The following is a 15,665-nucleotide window of genomic DNA, read 5'->3' as shown; positions in this document are numbered from 1 at the left end:
GTCCTTCTGCCATGTGATGCCTTTGTTCCTTGCTAGATATCACCACCTTGATCTTGGACTTCACAGTCTCTAGAACTATAAGAAAAAATGTTATATTCTTTACAAATTACCCAGTCTTGTTATAACAGCACAAAAAAGACTAAGAGGGAAAAGCTCTTTTTCCCAGAATGTGAGATCAGAGTAGCTTCTCAAAAGACCATGTATCACAGGCAGGGATATAACTGGGTATCAGATCCACCGATATATGCAAGAAGCTTATTATTTTAAGTCTTCAAAATATGGAGGTTCCCTTCAATGTTAATTCATAAGGTTGTATGAAAGCATTACAGCTAACACAATAAATAAAGTCAGAGAAGACATGAATGTTATCTGAAAGAGGAAAGTGGTGGCATTAAGAATTAGGTATAGGTAAGATTTCTCCTAAGAGTAGTAGAAGGTATGAGAATTATAGGGATGTAATTTACTGATAATATACTGATATAACAACATATAACAATTGTAATAACAAAATTAATGTGCTCCAATAATATATATTGATAGAAATTTTAACAAATTATAAATCATTCAGCATTGCCCGATTTGAATGTCTGTGTCCTCCCAATATCCATATGTTGAAACCCTAACACCAAAGGTGATAGTATTATGATATTAGGAGTTGGGGCCTGTGTGAGGTAATGAGGTCATTAGGACAGAAACCTCATAAATAGAATTAATTCCTTTATAAAAGGGAACCCAGAGAGATCCTGTATTGCTTCACCATGTGAGCTTACAGTGAAAGGATTGCTATAAGGAAGCAGGCCCTCACCAGACACTGAATCTGTTGGTGGTTTGATTTTGAATTTCCCAGCCTCCAGAACCATGAGAAATACATATCTGTTGTGTATAAATCACCCAGTCTATGGCACTCTATTATAACAACCTAAACAGACTGAGACAAGGTCTATAGGAATACATTATGAAGAGAGAAATAATATGTGTTAGGATAGGCAAGATTATCTAGATTATGCTGTGGTAACAGTCTTCAAATTTCAGTACATAACACAATAAAGGTTTATTTCTCCTTCACAATAGATGTCCATTGCAAGTCTTCAGAGTGGGTGTTCATTGAAATCACTCAAGGACCCAGGCTGGTAGATTCTCCATCCTGCATGATAACACTTGGAACTTATATAATACAAACCACATCTGTTCTCAGTTTGTCAGCCAAAGCAATGAAGGAGAAGGAGAATGTTTGTGAATAGTCCTAATGACCACAACAAAATGATAATAAAATAAGCCAATTAAATAAGAAAAAAAATCTTCAAAAATAAATATACATATATAACTCTTTAAGAATGGAAAAGGCTTAATTCAGCTAAGCAGTTAAAAATCTATAACACCATCTCATGGCTTGCAATCTCTGAAAAATCTGGAAGTTAGCACCATATAGGCCTACCCCAGAGCTCATGATTCTCAAAGAATGAATATTGTTCCTTATATAAGGCTAAATGCAAAATGCAATATACAGGGACTTCCCAGTCAGGTGAGAAAGACTAAATTCGGTATCCAGGCAAATACTTTTCTTTGAAAATTTTTAGAAACATTCTCCCTTACCCTGCACCCCTATTTTTTTCTTTTGCTCTCAGATGATTCTTAAAATTCCTCATTAGAAATAATATAATGGTTTCATAATTTTAGATATAGGATTTAAAAAGAAATGTTTAGTCACAGTGATAAGAACTGATTTCAGGAAGAAGCTGAGATCTTCCTGCAAAACTTTCAAAATCTTAGTTATTTTTTCTTTCAGCAATGCTGCTTAGCTTTTGCTATGTAAGGACAAATGAAAACTGTATATGGAATTATTTCAGTCATGCACAGCTGCACTCAGACAAGGTTAGAAGAATGTTGTTATTGAGGAAGATAATGTGGGTCAACACTTCCACAACATTTATGAAGACATTTTTGTAAAAACATAATTACTTCTTTAAAAGAAGGTTTAGTCCAAGAAGAGTTAATGTATTACTAAAGGATTTTTGTTTTGATGGAAGTGACAGGCAGGGTAGGAGAGAAGCCAAGAAGAAGAACCCAATAACTATCTGTCACACAGCTGAGACACATAATGCCAAGAGAGACATGAAGTCAATTTCCATAAGGATCTGCATGAGGCAGGAAGCTTGATGCCATAACCTCAGATATGTAAGATGAATCCTGTACTCGGTGCAGCTGTCAAGATGGATCCATAGAAACTACTTTTCTGAGAGCTCTATTGGAAGAGTTAGGAATGGCTGCAATGTAGAATGTGGAGAGTGATTGATAGGGTATATTATAAGGAGGGGAAAAAAGAGACTTCTCTGTCATTAGTGATTGGAACATACACAAAAAGTAAAGGGAATATTATGTCATAACATGAACCTTCTTTAGAACTATATGATGTATTTAAAGATAACATTTTCAAACTAATAGCATAAAAGTAGTCTTTATTAAATCTTGATAGCCATTATAGCAGAATATGGAGAGCATGAACTATAAAGTCATATTATCTGGAATCAAACCCAGCTTTTGCTAGTAATATGCTGTGTGAACTTTCACAGGCTACTTATCTTTCTGCAATTTTAGTTTCTTTATAAAACGGGATAAAATTAGGTTATAACTTTTATAATTTTTGTAATTATTAAATATGTTAATATATACAATTCATTTAGAAGAGGGCTTATAGTACACAGTAAGAACTCAATTAACTTTATTCATTATTGTTATGACTCATGTTAAGAATATTTTATTTGAATAATATGTCCCCTGTAGGAATCTAGTAAAATATTAAAATAAACTACAGTTAAATGTTAAACTATTCTTAGTAAATTGATTATAGGGAGAAACTAGCTAATAATAGTAAAATATTTTAAATGTATCCATAGGAAATATGTCAACTAGTACAACATCTATATATAGCATATTATTTTTAAAATAATTCTCAGTTAGGTGCTGTGACTCATGCCCATAATCACAGCACTTTCAGAGGCCAAAGTGGGAGGATCGCTTGAGACCAGGAGTTCGAGACCAGTCTGGGCAATATAGTGAGGCTCCATCTCTGGGGAAAGAGCTGGGTGCATTGGCACGTGCCTGTAGCCCCAGCTACTCGGGAGGCTGAGGTGGGAGAATTGCTTGAGCCCAGGAGTTCAAAGCTACAGTGAGCTACACTGCACTTCAGCCTGGGCAACAGAGCGAGAACTTGTCTCTAAAATAAATAAGTTAACCTCAAAGTAGACCCATATTTTGCTTTAAAATATATTCCTTTAGAGATATGTGTATATATACACACACACACACTTGTAAACACATAGAACATTTCAGGAAAGATACAAAAATCTGTTCATCATAATTACCTGAGAAAGGGGACATTGTGGTTATGCAATGGCTTAATTTTTATTGTATCATCCTTTATGTTAGAGTTTCTTATTTGAACTTCTAGTAGCAATTCAGTAAAGTGATGGTTATAAAAATATTTCCTTTCCTATACAGAGCTATTTGTTTTGCCTCATCACAGGTATTTTCTGTTTCAATGAAATTTTTTTCTTTAGCTACAGAAGGCACAATCAGGAATCAGAAGACATGTGTTGAATTATGTATGAATGTTAAGGGAGCATTTTTGATTTTGGCATTAGCAGCACTTTGTACTGAGGTAGGGTTGGAAAACACCCTGTTCATTGATGACCTGCCAGAACAAGATTAGCACTAGTGCCCTTTGCCAAAATGAGTATTCTCCATTCTAGATTATTTTACAGTATATAGTTTTCCAAAGCAGAAAGCTATATTAGGATCCCAATACCAATTTTTTTAATCTGACATGAATGAGTCAAAGTATGTTAAGTATAAATGCAAGTGACATATCACAAGGTTATAATGGAAGTTTGTGGTTCAAGGCAGCCGGGGATCTCAGAATGCAGAACACAATTTTATTTAGAGGAGAAAGAAAACAAAAAAATAACAGTGGTTTCCAGTGCAATTTCCAGGAAAGTTGTGAAATAACCTTCTTTTTATAAAGTGTGAAAACCGTTGAATATGTATATTAAAAGGAACACACTTTTTCTTGTCTTTTATTTTTAACATATTTGCATCAACCATTAACCTAATTTTAACCTTGTCATGCAAAGTTTCTTCAAGGATAGCTATTTTAAATCATTACAGTTAGCGCTAATATTGAGGGATATTTTCACTTTCACCTATGTTCTATAAAAAGCAACTTAGATATAAATTGCTATTTTCATAAATAGCATAAGTATTTTGCAAAAGCTGTGTGCAAAATTAATTGCTTCATCTCTCTCAGAACATTCAAACTATGTATGCTCATGAAAAACTTGATGAAATCATTTTATTAATAATAATTTTATAATTATGCCAATGTTGAAAAAATATATTATCTTCTGATTGTACAGAAAATGGAATGATATAATTCATATTTTTCTAAACTAGTAAGGAAATGAAATTTACTTTGAAATAAACTGCTTCCTAATAGGTAGAACATAATGGTTTAGCTGTAATATTTTTTACATCTTCTAAAAAGTTTGGTCATGAATAACTCACATCTAACAGTACTATTTGAAATACAATTTCCAAACTCTTATTTATTTAAATAGTATCTTTCTCTAGCATAGTAATGGTAGAATAATTATTAATATAAAATGAGAAAAGTTCATATCATTTCATTTTTAGCTAGATTTTTAAAGTATTCTCTTTTCAAGGAATCAAAGAACAGCTGCTTATTCTTTTTATTTTAATAAAGAATTTAAAAACTAATTAATACAGGTACATAGTTTTAAAACTCAAGTAAATACAATTGCAATAGCAACAAGAGCTTTTCTTCTTCTTCACATAATCACTCAGAATACAGACTACAATTCTCAACACGTGGCCTAAGTTATAATCAATCAGATATAGGGAAGATGGGTAAGAAATATTAGAAACTTAGAAGTTCTTAACTCTACTTACCTCTTCTGACTTTTTTTCCTGTCATATATTTTAATTCTCTACATGTTTTTAATCTCAAAGATATTACTTGAAAGTTACTGACAAATTTCTTCAGTATTTATTTATTTGTAACATCTTTATTTCATCTTTTTTTGTAAGGATATTCTCACTTTATAATATTCTAAGTTGATGGTTATTTGCTTTAAGCACTTTAAAAATATGATCCCAGTCTCATTTGGCCTCCAGTGTTACTGCTGAGAAATCAGCTAAATTTCTATTTGTTTCTCATTTAACACATTGACTGCCACACTAGAAAAACATTTTTTTCTCCTGGTGCCATGGTGTTTTATTAAAGCAAAACAATTTTTTCTAATTTGTTATTTTTTATTCTTTTCTGTCTGTGAACTATATGCAATGCAATCCATGTTTTTAAAATTAAATTGTCAATATTAATTGTAACAAGAACATTAAGTAAGATTTTCACAAACAAACTGCAGGGTTTTGTTTCACAAGGCTCAAAAATAGCCTGAGTTAAATAAAACTTACATGGCAGTCAATGTGTTAAAAGCAATCTTTTTCATTGGCTCCTTTTAAAATTATTTCTTTGTATATGTTTTTCAGAAATTTTACCACAATATGGCTGGTTGTGGTTTTATTTTTATATACTGTGTTTCTGGTTGGTTAATACTGCTTTTTGAATCTATGGCTTAATATTCATCAAGATAGCAAATGATCCCAAATGTTTGGAAACATTTTTTTAATTTATTTTATTTTATTTTATCATATTATGGGGGTACAAATATTATTAGGGTTACATATATTGCCCCTGCCATTCCTCTCCCCGCCCCCTGCCTTACCAAAACACCTAACCCCAGGTGGTGCGCATCACACCTATTTTGTAAGTATAAATTCTTCCCTTCCTCCCCCCTCCCATCTGCCCACCACCCGATAAAAGTTTGTTTGTTTTTACTTTTTTTGACCTTTGGGTTACATTGTATATATCTTTGCCTTTCCCTACAAAGGGTTAGAGGTATTCCCTCCCTACCCCCCACAATGCTCGCCACAACCCTAAGATGTGTATCTCCCCCTCCCCCAAACCCTGGTGGGCACTATCCCCATTTGAGCACCATAGTTTTAATCAGTCAGTACCAATTTGATGACGAATAGATGTGGAGCCCATTTTCTTGATCTTGTGTCACCTCACTTTGGATAATGGGCTTAAGTTTAATGCAGGATAGCATAAAGGATGCTAGCTCACTGTCATTTCTTAGAATTGAGTAGTATTCCATTAAACATTTTTAATTCCCACTTTAAATGATATATCTACTTCCATTCTGTCTCTTCTCTCATTCTGGTAGTCTACATTCAAGCATTTTCTAATGTATTTGTTATATATCTTAACTTCTCTTCTGTACTTACATCTTTTTTGTGTCAGTGCTTTAGTTTAAATATATTCTTATACATTTTAGTTCATTAACTTACTCTTCGGCTATGTCTGAACTTCTGTGAAATCTATCCATTAACTTCTAAATTTCAATTATTATATTTTTATTTCTAAAAGTTTTATATTTTCATTTTCCTTCATTGGATTAAATTGGCATGTTGTCATCTATACACAGTTATTTTAAACTCTATGTTGGTTAATACTAATATCTAATTCTTCTCTGTATCTGTTTTTTACCTATTCTCTTGATTTTCATTCAAATTTTATTGTCTTATAATAAGTTATATTTCACTAAATTCTAACATTAAAATTGTAGAAATAGTTTCAAATTTTCAATGATGTTATCATCTTCCAGAGAAGTTTTATCTTTGCTTTTGGCGGGCACTTAGCATAGCAGATATTTGAGATGCCTTGTGCCACATTCCCTTGGACCACTTCAGCACAGCTGAGGTGTGCAATTACATATATGATGCCAGCATTCACGTCAAGTGTGAACATCAGCACTTCAGTGCCTCTTTGTCTAAAATATTTCTCTAATTATCTAGATACCTGCTCCAGAACAATTCTGAGGCCTACTCTTGAATTGGAGGGGAGGCAAATGCTTTTGGGAACAATATTCAGCCAACAATGGATAGGAGTCAGTAAATAAATCCTCAGCCTGCTCATCCTTCAGTTGGGGATAATTATTTTTATTTTTATTTAAGTATATTATTGGGGTACAAATGTTTAGCTTACATATATTGCTCTTGCCCCACCTGAGTCAGAGCTTCAAGCATGTCCATCTCCCATACAGTGCAAACCATACCCATTAGGTATGACTATACCCATACTCTCCTCCCCCTCCACCTGCCCAACACCCAATGAAAGTTACTACCATATGTGCACATAAGTGTTGATCAATAATACCAATTTGATGGTGAATATATATGATGCTTGTTTTTCCATTCTTGTGATTACTTCACTTAGAATGGACTCCAATTCTATCCAGGATAATATAAGAGGTGCTAGATCATACAGAACTCAGGAAAATCAGCAATAAAAAATTAACCCCATTAAAAAGTGGGCAAAGGATATGAACAGAAACTTTTTAAAAGAAGACAGACTAATGGCCAACAAACATGAAAAAAATGCTCAACATCAGTAATCATCAGGGAAATGCAAATTGAAACCACAATGAGATTATCACTTAACTCTAGTGGGAATGGCTTTTATCCCAAAAGTCCCAAAACAATAAATGTTGGTATAGATGCGGAGAGATCAGAATACTCATACACTATTGATGGGACTGCAAACTAGTACAACTTCTGTGGAAAGTAATATAGAGATACCTCAAAGAGATACAAGTAGAACTACCATTGGATCCAGCAATCCCATTAATGGGCATCTACCCAAACCAAAAAAACACATTTTATGAAAAAGATATCTGCACTAGAATGTTTATAGCAGCACAATTCACAATTGCAAAGATGTGGAAACAATCCAAGTCCCCATCAATACATGAGGGATTAATGAAATGTGGTATATGTATACCATGGAGTACTACTTAGCACAAAAAACAATAGCTGGGGATAATTCTAAAGTAAATTATTAATGGTTCCTCAGAAGACACCCTGTTGGTTTGAGACCCAATTGCCTTTAGTAGTAATCAGATCATTTATTTTTCCATCCTCCTCTGATATTTTATCCCCATTCTCTCTCTTTCTGCTTCCAGAATAATGTCCCAAATAAACTATTTGCATCTAAGTTTTTGTATCAATCTCTGCTTTTATAATTAAACTAAGATAAGGTGGATCATCCTAAACCAATCATGAATTGAGTCAATTTGAAATTAGACTTTAATCTTTGCAGGGCTTGTTAATTTCCAGTTCATGTTTTCCCCTAGACTGAAGGCCTTTGGAAGAAAAAAAGAAAAATCTAAATTGTAGGTCATTAAATATGAAATGTCTGATTTTGAATCAAAAGTGTAGATTATATCTCAAACAAGAAGCAGTATAGTTAATCAAAGTATGCACCTCAACTATCAACACAGTTTTGCCACCTTAATTAATAGTAGCTTGTTTATGCCACTAGTTAAGAAGACTGAAGAGTGAGTGGCAATGAAATCATGAAAGGCGTTTTCCACAGCTTGTTGAGAATTGAATATTTTTCTTTGCAAAGAGTGGTCCAAAGCCTGGAAGAAGTAGTAGTCAGTTGGTGTAAGGTCTGGTGAATATGGTGGCTGACAGAGAGTTTCGAAGTCCAGCTGTTGTAGTTTGAGCAGCGTTGTTTGAGCAACATGTCGTCTAGCGTTGTCTTGCTAGAGGACTGGCCTGTCTCTAATGACCAATCTTGGCTGCTTAATTGCAAGCATACTTATCATTTAATCCAATTGGTTGCTGTAGACATCCGTTGTAGTCCACCAACCAGGTTTCATGAGGCTGTAGTGAATAATACGACCATTGGACCACCAAACAGACACCATTAGTTTTTTTTTTATGAATATTCAGTTTTGGACTGTGTTTTTGCACTTCATCTTTATCTAACAATTATGCTCAATACTTGCAATTGCCAAAAAGAATTCATTTTTCATCACATGTAACAATACGATGTAGAAATGCTTCGCATTTATGTCGTGACAGCAAAGAAAGGCAAGCTTCGAGACTATTTCTCTCCTGACACTCCTTTAATTCATGTGGTACCCATCTATCCAGCTTTTTTACCTGGCTGATTTATTTCAAATGGCCCAATATTGTTGAAATAGTAACATCAAACCTTGTTGTGTAGATCGAAATGGATTCACTTCCACTAGAGCCTTCAGCTCATCATTATGCACCTTGGTCTCAGGTTACCTACATGGCTCATTTCCAATATTAAAATCACCAGAAGGGAACTTCTCAAACCATCAGCGTATGGTGCCTTTATTAGCCACATCCTTCCCAAAAACTTCGTTGATATTTCAAGATGTATGCACTGCATTTGTTCCATGACAGAACACATTTTAAAAAATAACATGAATTTTTACTTATCCATGGTTTCACAAAATTGCTCTAAAAAATGTGAAAGATAATCACAAGCTACAACATGTGTTTGAAAGATTAAGGATGTACTGTCACAATAAAAATAAAACAAGAAGTGTCAAAGTGAAGTGTAAGAGATATCAAATGTCAAACATAGTACTTAAGGAAATTGAACATTTCATACTTAATAACCTAACCCTATATTGCACTTGCTAATAGTTTCTCATTCTCCTAGCTGCTGCTTAGGGATAAGCATCTCAGCCTCTGATTTTGAATTGTCAAATGCATCAGTTCCTCTCCAATGTCTTTAAATCTGTGTATTTGTCTGTGTCTCTGTTTCCATATCAGTAAAGTAGATTTCCTTCTTTATTTTTGTCTAGAATTTCTAATTTCACTGAGAAAGTTGGTGTCGACTTATTTCTACTTTAAAAAATCATTAAATACGTTGCTCAGCATAACTTCTTGGACTTGAATTGTATTAACTTTTCAATAGTACTTACAAATGAAAAAATATTGATTATTGTTTAAAAATTATAATATATAACATAAGACTGTAAATATCACTATTTTTTTATTTCACCATATTATGGGGGTACAAATTTTAAGGTTTTGAATAATGTCCTTGCCCCCCCACAAGTCTGAGCTTCAAGTGTGACCATCCCCCAGACAGTGCACATCTCACTCATTATGTATGTATATACCTGCCCCCTCCCCCCTCCCACCTGCCCAATACCCAATAAATGTAATTCCTATGTGTCCACTTAGGTGTTGATCAGTTAATGCCAATTTGCTGGTGAGTATATCTGGTGCTTGTTTTTCCATTCTTGGGATACTTCACTTAGTAGTATGGGTTCCAGCTCTATCCAGGAAAATACAAGATTTGCTATATCACCATTGTTTCTTAGAGCTGAATAGTACTCCATGGTATATATATACCATATTTTTTTAATCCACTCATGAATTGATGGGAACTTGGGTTGTTTCCACAGCTTTGCAATTGTGGATTGTGCTGCTATAAACATTCGCGTGCAGGTGTCTTTTTTGCAGATTGTCCTTTGTTCTTTTGGATAGATGTCCAGTAATGGGACTGCTGGATCAAATGGTAGATCTACTTGTATCGCTTTAAGGTATCTCCATATTGCTTTCCACAGAGGTTGAACTAGTTTGCAGTCCCACCAGCAGTGTAGGAGTGTTCCTCTCTCTCTGCATAAACACCAACATCTATTGTTTGGGGACGTTTTGATAAAGGCCATTCTTACTGGAGATAGTGATACCTCATTGTGGTTTCAATTTATATTTCCCTGATGATTAGAGATGTTGAGCATTTTGTCATATGTTTGTTAGCCATTATTCTGTCTTCTTTTGTAAAGTTTCTGTTCATGTCCTTTGCCCACTTTTTAATGCGATTGTTTGATTTTTTCTTGCTGATTTTCGTGAGTTTCACTGTTTGCTGATGATATGATATTATATTTAGAAAATCCCAAGAATTCATCCAAGAGACTCCTGGAATTGATAAATCAATTTAGTAAAGTCTCAGGATACAAAATCAATACACACAAATCAAAGGCATTCATATACGCCAACAACAATCAAATTGAGAACCAAATCAAAGACTCAATACCCTTCACAATAGTAACAAAGAAAATAAAGTACCTAGGAATATGCTTAACTAAGGAGGTAAAAGACCTCTACAGGGAGAACTATGAAATGCTGAGGAAGGAAATAGCAGAGGATGTAAACAGATAGAAATCCATACCATGCTCATGGGTCAGCAGACTCAACATTGTTAAAATGTCTATACTACCCAAACTGATCTAAAGATTCAATGCAATCACTATTAAAATCCCAACATCATTTTTCACAGATATAGAAAAAATAATTTTACACTTCATTTGGAACCAGAGAAGACCCCTTATATCAAAAGCAATTCTAGGCAATAAAAATAAAATGAGAGATTTATCAATATGCCAGATTTCAAACTATACTACAAAGCTGTAGTAATTAAATCAATTTGGTATTGGCACAAAAATAGGAATATTGACCAGTGACCAGTGGAACAGCTCTGAGAACCCTGATATAAAACCATCCTCATATAGCCATCTAATCTTCAACAAAACAGACAAAAACATACACTGGGGAAAAGAATCCCTATTCAATAAGTGGTGCTGGGAAAACTGATAGCCACTTGTAGAAGGCTGAAGCAGGATCCACGCCTTTCACCTTTCACAAAAATCAACTCACGCTGGGTAACAGACTTAAACCTAAGGTATGAAACTACTAGAATTCTAGAAGAAAATGTTGGAAACACTCTCCTAGACATTGGACTAGGCAAAGAATTTATGAAGAAAACCCCAAAGGCAAGCACAGCAGCAACAAAATAAATAAATGGGACCTGATCAAACTAAAAAGCTTCTGCACAGCCAAAGAAATAGTCATGAAAGTAAACATACAACCTACAGAATGGAAGAAAATTTTTGCATCCTACACATCTGATAAAGAGCTGATAACTAGAATCTACTAGAAATCACTAATTAAAAAAAAAATCCAAAGCAAAACCAAAATTTTCTCTATACCAGTTATGGAATTTGTATTATTTATTATAATGCATTATTTCTAAGAAAGGAATTAAGCATCTTTAAAATCATAATAGCATTTTCCAGGTTATATGCTGTTTTATAGTCTGGAAGATTTGAAGCATAAAATGATTATATATTAAGGTTTCTGAGCAATTGCTTCTAGATGAAAATTATTAGTGTTACATAAGAAATCTCATGGCACTGTGCAATATATGTTCATATTTAGCTCCAAATGTAAGCAGAAAATTACTCTTCCTACCAAAAAAGGTTTAAATAACCCTTTAATCATCAGTGACTGCATAATGCTGACCACTGGGGAGAAAATAATTATGTCAGAGGTGGAAAAATAGTTACTAAGTGCTCTTATAAGAAAGATGCTAATGTATTGCTCAGCCATTTGAGATAAGTAAAGCAATTACTATTTTTGCACAGACTATTGGAGGCATGTCACACTTCTATAAAGTCTGTGAACTTTGAGTATTTGCTGCAGCAAACACAGAGAAGGTGCTAACTGTAGGAGAATAGTTCCTTCAAGATGCCCTGATTATCTCGCACATATCCCTGTAGGCAATGACTTGAACCACAACTTATTTGAGTCTTGGCAGAACATCTTATGATAACCTTACAATGGGAGGGCATGGGATGCCCACAAAGAGCTAATATGAGGCTGTCTCCTACTTATCTCCTTTCTCTCCTGGGAGGCTCTTAGGAGGCAGTTTCTCACCATTTCTGTGTTTTGATGAATTATGAAGCTTTCTGCTCCACTCCCCCTTAGAGTATCAGAGTATAAAACCACTTAGGTGCAGTCTATATTTGATTCCTCTGCAGTGGTATATCTCACGGATTGCATTGTAGTCATGTGGCTCCTGTTGTTTTCATATTATCCTCTTCAATGTGTGGGACAAGGAACTAGTTCCATTGTCTTAATCTTCTTTTCACTGATTATATAAATAACAAACCATTTAAATTTGAAAATGGCTCCTTGTATCTTTACCAAATAAATCAGGCCTGGGCTTTGAGCTTGTCTATCTTATATGTTTGCTTGACAGTAACAGGGTCTGCACATTGAGTATGCTACTTGAGATATCATGGAACACATGGAGGAGTCCAGGAAAACTAAAAAAACAAAAAAATTAAGATGGGTTGTATGGAGATCCTTTAGTGGTTACATACTCTCTGTCAATTGCTTACCATCCTCACCTTTAAATAATGAAATGGAAACCAAAAAAGAGGGAAAATTAGAATAGACTAGTATAATTACAGAAAAAAATCAGAGTGCATAATATTTAATAAACCTAACACAAAAATAGATATTTTGTGAAACATATTATTATTTCAGTTATCAGAGGGATATTTATATGTATGGCCACAGCATGTATTTATATGCATGTATAGCCAAAATAATGCTGCTTTAAAAAAAAAGAGAGAGAGAGAAAACAATGAAACACTGAATCTCAGCAACATCGACGATAAGATTTTAATTTGCTCATGAACAGGCTAGCATTTGTGTATTCTACACTTAGCTGAGTCTCAACTAGGCTCTTTTCCTCTGCTGATCTCAACTGGGCTTATTTACCAGTTGGAGGGTTGGCTGATCTGTAGTAAACCCAGCTAGGTTGGCTCTATTCCACACATCTGGTATCCTCCTCCTGGGACCAGACCAAAGTGCTGGCCTGGTATGTTCTTCTCATGTCAATGTAGAGACACAAGAAAGAAGGCCCAATCACACAATTGCTTTTCAAACCTCTGTTTATATTACACTTGCTAATATCTAGCCAAAGTAAGGTGCTACTTAAACCAAGAGCCAAGGGATGGGAGGAGTAAAGTCTTTCCAATAGCAGAGGGCACTGCAAAGATACCTGGCAGTGAGTGTGGACGTGTAATTCCATTACTGGGGAGGGAGCGAATAGTTGCAACAAGAATGTGGTCTGCCACATCTCCCACAGCTAAAGTCTTTCTATCTGAAGATGCGCTTCATTTGAGTGTAATTGTGTACTCAAAAGATTGCATCCCAATCAAAAAGCATGACAATGAATTTATACGTATGTGGAAACGAAACCATTTAAATTGCTGTGATTCTGGGAAGAAAATGTAAAATTAACTTGTCATCATATATCAGCCATTCTCTCAACAGTGTCATGTTTTCTGCTCATACCATTTAAGTATATTGTATGTATGGTTATTATCTTCCCCACAATATTAAGTAAAAAATGACTTCAAAAAAGGGTAAAATGTTTTGAAGAAGGTAATTGAACCTAAAAGCTCCAAAAAAGCTTTTGTGTTAGAAGAAAAGTTTTAGAAATTATAAACATATAGAGAGAGATAAGCACATGAGCACATGAAAGTGTAAGCCTGGACATACACGTGTAAGAAAATAAACAAAAATAATGGAAGTGCATCTGATTCTGAAAAGCTTTGCCATTTTACCAGAGTACAAGATAATCTTTTTTAAAATAACTGGAGAATACTTTGTGCCATAGATTAATGGCTACAATTAACACAGAATGCCAGGAAGCATCATTTTGATACAACAGAATATGTGGAACATGTTTTAAAAATCTCAGGAATAAGAAAATGAGGAAGGGAGTTGAATTGATGAAGGAGTTAGGTTTCAAAGGAAATACTGGATCTGGAGTGATCAAATGACCTAAGAAATGTGCAAATCTGTTTAATTTGAATATCACAGGTGAAGTGTCTTCCACAGACAGTGAGGCAGGAGGAATTTTCCCAACGGATTGCAGTAATCCTTTGATAAATTAATTACAGTGTAAAGCAAATTTTAATGTTACTAAGATATGCAGTCATCTTAATTTTCACTGTTGATCTAAAGAAGACTCAGGAATATTTGACATCAAACCTTAAAGGAAAAAAATTATAAAGATGAAATCATTTAAAATGCAATGATCTGGCCAGGTGGAGTGGCTCACACCTGTAATCGTAACACTCTGGGAAGCTGAGGCAGAAGGATCGCTAGAGGATAGGAGTTTGAGACCAGCCTAAGCAAGAGTAAGACTCTGTCTCTACTAAAAAAAATAGAAAGAAATTAGCTGGATAACTAAAAATATACAGAAAAAATTAGCCAGGCACGGTGGCACATGTCTGTAGTCCCAGCTACTTGGAAGGCTAATGCATAAGGATTGCATAGCCCAGGAGTTTGAAGTTGCCCTGAGCCAGGCTGATGCCCTGGCACTCTAGCCCAGTAACAGAGCAAGACTCTGTCTCTAAAGAAAACAAAAAAAAATTCAATGATCATGACATAAGCTGAAAGTTTATTTTCGAAAATGCAATTACAAATATATTTGGTTTACCAGGACCTGCATCCAATGGGTCTTAAAAAGACATTTATTTCATTTTATTTATTTATTTTTCTTTCAGAATATTATGTGGGTACAAATGTTTAGGTTACATATATTGCCTTTGCTCTGCCTGAGTCTGAGCTACAAGAATTTCCATCTCCCAGGCAGTGTGCACCACACCCATTAGGTGTGAATATAGCACCCCCTCCTCCCCCCTGCCACCTGCCTGACACCTGATGAATGTTACTACCATATGTGCACATAAGTGGTGATCAATTAATACCAATTTGATGGTGAGTAGATGTGGCACTTGTTTTTCTATTCTTGTGATACTTCACTTAAACTGTTTTTCATCACAACTGTTTTGTCTAAGGCTTAAGATGATGGCTGATTCATAAACATTCTCTTA

This window comes from Microcebus murinus, chromosome 10 (assembly GCF_040939455.1).
Source record: "Microcebus murinus isolate Inina chromosome 10, M.murinus_Inina_mat1.0, whole genome shotgun sequence".
Taxonomy (NCBI): domain Eukaryota; kingdom Metazoa; phylum Chordata; class Mammalia; order Primates; family Cheirogaleidae; genus Microcebus; species Microcebus murinus.
Note: the sequence above shows the minus strand (reverse complement) of the source record.